Below are 6,125 nucleotides of genomic sequence, written 5' to 3'. Positions count from 1 at the left end.
ATCCTCTCTTTTCTGGTCTCATTCTCACTGTGGCAACGTAGAGGCAAGTTTCCCCATTGAAAACAAGCAAACAAACAACCACCACCACCAACAACAACAAAAAACCCACCAAAAAAACTCAAACCAAAAGGAATCTAAATGCTTCTGGGTCCTCATGGGGAAAGTTACGCAAGAGCTGAGGTGCTGCCTCCTTTGAACAAGGCAATTGAAAAATTGAAAAACTCTAGTGAGTGAGGAGCTTTTTGCTGAGAAAAATTAAAGATCAGGCAAAGACTTTTTTATGGGAGAAGTTAGTAACAATCAGTGCTAAAGCTGCTGTGGTTTAATTCCAGCCAGCAATGAAGCACCAAAGAGCTGCTTGCTGTGTGGTATTTGGGAAAAATATTAAAACTTGTGGGTTGTGAGAAGAAGAGTTTAGTAATTGAAACAAAATAAAATATACTGCTACCTGTAATAGTAGTAGTAGCAACAATAGTAATAGTAAGAGTAGTAACGGTAATAAACAGTAATAGTAATGAAAAGGGCTGTAACAAAATGAAGGAGAAATAAAACCCAAGAAAAGAGAAGTACTGCACAAAGCAATTTCTCACCACCCACTGAGCAATGCCAAGGCAGCAATCTGCCCTTCCTGCCTGAGTACCTCCTATACTAAGCATGACCTGCTATGGCAGGCAGCCTGCCTTGGCTAGTTGGCGTCAGGGGTCCTGGCCATGCTCCCTTCAAGCTTCTTATGCACCTGCTCAGTGACAGCGCGTGGGAAGCTGAAACATCCCTCACTTAGGACAAGCACTGCTTACCAACAACTAAACCAACAGTGTGTTACCAACACTATTCTCACACTAAAGCCAAAATACAGCATGGGATAAAGCCCAACCAACATAACGTGCAGAGCCACCAGCACAAGCTGCAGCACTGTGTAGTGTTTTCAGGCCCAATACTATAACTATAACTCTTTTGTCCAGGAGCTGTTTTGATCATGTGAGGTAAGACTGAGTAATTCTGGGAACATTAACTTTAAAGAAATTACAAAACCTAGCACTTGACAGAACAGGAAAACCCAACTGATCATCATCCAAATCGTGTCCTACCTGACTGACTCCTGCGACGGCAAATGGGTTGGAATGCGGACGCTAACTGCATCACAGCTGAGCAGAGATGAAAGAAGTCACCTCCACCATGTGTGCTTGGCTGAAGCCTTAAATAAATGACAGCTTAAGAAGCAGGACAAAATGAGGAAAGTCTGTCCATGAGGAAGACCCTCAAGGCAGAAAGGATGGCTCACAGCTCCAGCTACTCTCATCAGTGCAGTCTGAGCAGAAGACAAGTCTGGATACCATTGGTGCCTTAACTGAGGCAAAGATAATTGTACCCACTGGGAGATCACAACAACACTCACATTAGTGCTACATTTGTCTGGAATAGGAAATAGATTACTGCCTAATTACCTGTGTCTTAAAATACAGAACAACCATTCTGGCAGCACTGGAGCATCACCTCGCTGCTAAAGGCCAGATTCAACAAGCAGATGTCAGGAATGCTAAAGGAGACTTGGCTCAGTCCCACTACAGATCCCTCGAGGTTCCTGGCCAGCTCTACACAAATACATTTTCAAGGAGCACTTCAAGAAGCTGTGAAGTTGCTGGGAAAGGGAGCTGCGGCTGTTGCAGAGAAAATGGGGATGAGACAGCAGGAAAGAAGGCTTTTGTGCTGAGCGCAGCAGCCAGAGTGTTTGCAGCAACAGCAGTCAGGATTAGGAGGATCTCTGCCTCCCAGGCACACTGAAGTTTGCACCCCAGAAATTCTCCCATGTTCTAACCAAATATGGAAGTAGTTTGCTAGGCAGCAGCTAAATATATTGAAGGCAAAGGTGACACCATGTGCTGACTCTTGTGGCACTGTAAGTGATGCTCTTGAGACAAGACAGCATCTTTAGGTGTGAAGCTGTGAAAGTTGCACCAGTGCCAGCAGCAGCTGGGCACCAAAGGGCAAGCACCCCTCTTGCCCCAGAGTGCTCCCAATTCTTTCTTCACACACTAAACTTCTCTTGCCTCACCTCCAGAGGAAGCAAAAGGGTTTTGTTGGTACTAAACAAGCAAAATACCTCAAACAAATGATACCAAAGGCACAGCTTGACTCCAAAGTCAGTCGATGGCACCTGTGCCTCAGTAAAAGCCTGCAGAAGCTCTTCTAGCTCCATGGGTCGGTCCTTCTGTGCTCCTGCTGACTGACTGGCAAACACCACAGCAACTCTGGGTACTGTGTTTGGATGCTGAGAATCCCTCAGGCAACATTACAATGACATCCAGAACAGCCAAGCCGTCCTGACTGTGCAAGCACCATGATGCATTTGGAGCATTTGGAAAGGTCTGGGCTCTTCTCTCACCTGTAAGAAGTAACAGCTTGAGAATCTGCTTGCCCCTAACTGCTGAGATGCTGAAAGGTAACATTGCAGGTTGCTTAAATAACAACATCTTGGTCTGATGATCTGCTTCAAAGTGCAGGTGTGGGAGACAGAGTCAAGTCCCACACTTTGCACTGGGCTGGCCACTGGCCCTCCTGAAAAGCTTTCCTGGAGCCTTCTTGGAGTCAGAGTGGAATATTAATGGGAAGAGTAAGGAAAAGGGATTTCTCCTCAGCCTGTGACTTGCTGACTTAGCTGGGGGACAGGAGTCACTTTGCATTGACACCCTATTTCTGGAGTCAGACTGCCTGTGACCTGACAAGTGCTGATGCAAAGGTAACTGATCTTAGGGAAAATTATGTCTCCTTAACAGGCATAAATAAACATCTCTTAGAGAAGGTTTAAAATAGATGTAGCTGATGAGCTCCACTAGATCTGCTGTTACATGTCAACTATAGAGTCCTCTGACCTTAAATAGCTTTGGTGTGAAGTGTCATATGTTTCCTGAGCAGAAAAGCATCAGCCCTATATGGCACTAAGACATGAAGAATGTATTTATGTCCTGAAAAATGAAGTTCATTACAGAGACTTCTTGCAGCTATTCCAGATTCTCTGTGCATATTTTTGTAAACATTGCCTTGACCAGAAATTGCCTTTGACCAATGACTGAAAAGGAAAGGAAGAGAATGTGAAAAATAGAAGAAAAGAGAGGGAGAAAGCAAAGGGAAGAGAAGCGAAGCGAAGGAAAGGGGAAGGGGAATAGGAAGTGGAAAGGGAAAGGGAAGGGGAAGGGGAAGGGGAAGGGGAAGGGGAAGGGGAAGGGGAAGGGGAAGGGGAAGGGGAAAAGGGAAAACAAGGAAGGAAATGAGACTCATTTAGCTGTAGTGTTTGGGTGGCTTTAGTGGCCAGAGCAGTCATGAAAAGGATACAGGTCTGCATGGAACTCACTTGAATGTTACAGCTGTGCCTGCACTCTGGAAGGGGAATCCACACTGCTCCTTGCCTTGGGACATCAATGTTTGTCTCACTGGGTCAAAGAGAACCTTGGGGGACAGACCTGATTTCTGAATGTCTGCTTTGTCCTGGCAATGCCAGGAGGGGTAGGCAAGCAAGCTGTCTCTGATGCCTCTTCACATCCCAAGTCCCAAGGGAGGAGCATCTTGGGACAGCAGGGTCCTGGTGGGGACCACAAGTGTGGTTGGAGTGTGAGACACTGCCAACAGAGTGGAGAGAGTAAGGGCACACTGAGCCCTGGGTGAGATGCTCTTTTGTAAGTGGGTGACTGAGATACAGTCAGTGTGAATGTGACCTTCAAACAACTATGGAGTAAATAGCAGCAAGGTCATGGTCCTTCTCCTCACAGCTCCAAGCTTCTCCTCGTGCTATCATAAGTATATCCTTGCAGGATCACCATATCCCAGAAAATAGACTGGAAGTGCTGTGTGAGGTTACAAAGAACAGGAATAGACATTTTATGGAGGCAATTTTAATCTCAGGCTGCATCCAAACCAGTGATAATCCCACTCTACTCACCACTTGTCAGGGCACAGCTGGAGTGCTGTGTCTACTTCTGATCTCCATAATACAAGAAAGACTTGGATAAACTGCAGATGACCCAAAGGAGGATGATAATGACAATCAAAGGACTGGAGAACCTGCCCTATGAGGAAAGACTGAAGGAGTTAGGTCTTTTCTCTCTGGAGAAGAAATGGCTCAAGGGGGAAACCTCATCACAGCTTTCCAGTATGCAAAGGGTACTACAAAAGGACAGAGGCTCTCTCCTCACAAGGAGCCATGTGAATGGAACAAGGGATAATGGATGCACATTGCCTTAGGAGAGAACCCATTTTGAAGGAAGAAAGAAAATCTTTCAGTGACAACAATCATTCACTGGAAACATTTCCCCAGGAAAATGGGGGAGAGTCCCCACTGCTTGAAGCTTCCATGATGGAACTGTACAAGGTGCTAGATAATTTTATCTGGCTTCCCTTTCCTATAAAAGTTTGGACAGATGATCTGTTGAGTTCCACTCCAGCCTGGGTTGTGATAACCATTCTATGATGGGGTTTTTTGAGCTTTTTCACAACAAAGACTGTGACAGAAGAGATGCAATATTTATATAACCCCAGTGTTTTAGCCTCAAAAATGTCAGGCTTGACAGCGAAGCTGATACATTTCCACACAAAAATCTGCAAGTTTCTACCTCATCAGTTTATTTTTCCCCCTTCTCTCTACAAGCTGCTCATTTGCTTTCTCTGGTTAAAGATGTCTCTGCTCACTGTGGGAGGGTTGGACAAGATGACCTTCGAGGGTTCCTTCTAATCCAATGTGTTAAGTGATTCTATGATTTTAATACTGAGCTTTGAACCCTGATTTCTGTCATTTCTGCATCACTTTGCAACATTCCAGACATTTCCAGATCTCCTCTTCTTCCCATTGACTTCTCAGTCAATGGAGTGCAAATTGCTACATCCTCTGAGCAACTGAAGCTCCAGCGTATGGTGGAAAACATATCCTCATCTTATTGAAAACACTGCTCAGGTGTCATCCTCTCAGGTTTGTGTGATACTAGGAGGAGTGGAACTGGCTGACTGTCAAGAACTGCTGATCCTAACATTTCAGGTCAAAGTTCTTACTTTCCTGTCTAGATTCAGTAAAATGATTCCTTCCCCTTAACTGCAGATTATCCATCACTGTACCTTTCCAGAAAGCCTCTTGGAATCCACACTGACAAAGGATGGGATCAACTTCACAAAAGTGCAACTCCCAACCTTCCATACCAAGATAAATAAACTGGTGATTTCCATGAACTGAAGCAAGACTGTAAGTATAAGCAAGCACTAAGAATAGAGGGACAGGACTTAGGGAGAAGGGAGCCTGCCAGTCACACAAAATCCAACAACTACCCCCAACTTTCACCAACAATATTATCCTGGGGCTTACACTCCAGATCCATGAAATTTAGTTTACACTTCTCATAGTCCATGCCATGAACATCCTGAGCAGCTTTTCATCCCAGCGGATGTGTTCAAGTTCCTTATTAATTATTGTCATTAGCAACCTTCTTCCAGAGGTCAGTTTGTGTTTCCCATGGTTTGTTTTCTTTTTCCTGCACTAGTATGGAATTCTGTAATAGAGATGTCTGAAAAGATCTATAAAACATGTTCCTTACCAGGCAGCACCTTGCACCGGCCACAGTATGACACACAGCCTGCAGCAAAACCAAAAAGATTCCTTAATTTTACTTTAATCTGTCTTAATTCTTATTGATTCTAGATGCAAAGTATGTCCTTACCATCGCCACGGTCCAGCACTCAGCTGTATCTTAGCAGAAGAGTAGGGCTGAGAAGTTTTGCTCTAGCAGATCAGAGCATTAGCATTTGTTTTCAGCTTGTGCTGACATTCCTGGCAGCTCTCGTTTTACACAGTGGGCAGCAGAACTGGTACTGAGCACAGGCTGGGAATTCCCTGTCACAGCTCATGGAGATGCCCAGGGTGCACCAATCTCTCCAGCACACCTTGCTCACAGTGAGAGCAGGGCTGCAAACTGCAAATCCCATTGGGAATGCTTTAAATAAAATAACCTGAAGGAGCAGGCAATCCAAAGAATGACAAACCTCAGCCTAACTGGAAGCTCTGCTGTGCTTGTCTGTGCCAGCAGCCAGCTTTCAGTGTAGCTTATGGCACGGTGGATAAATCTTTACATGACCCTTTTGGTATTTGC

This window comes from Dryobates pubescens, chromosome 20 (genome assembly GCF_014839835.1).
Source record: "Dryobates pubescens isolate bDryPub1 chromosome 20, bDryPub1.pri, whole genome shotgun sequence".
NCBI classification, from domain to species: Eukaryota; Metazoa; Chordata; class Aves; order Piciformes; family Picidae; genus Dryobates; species Dryobates pubescens.
Note: the sequence above shows the minus strand (reverse complement) of the source record.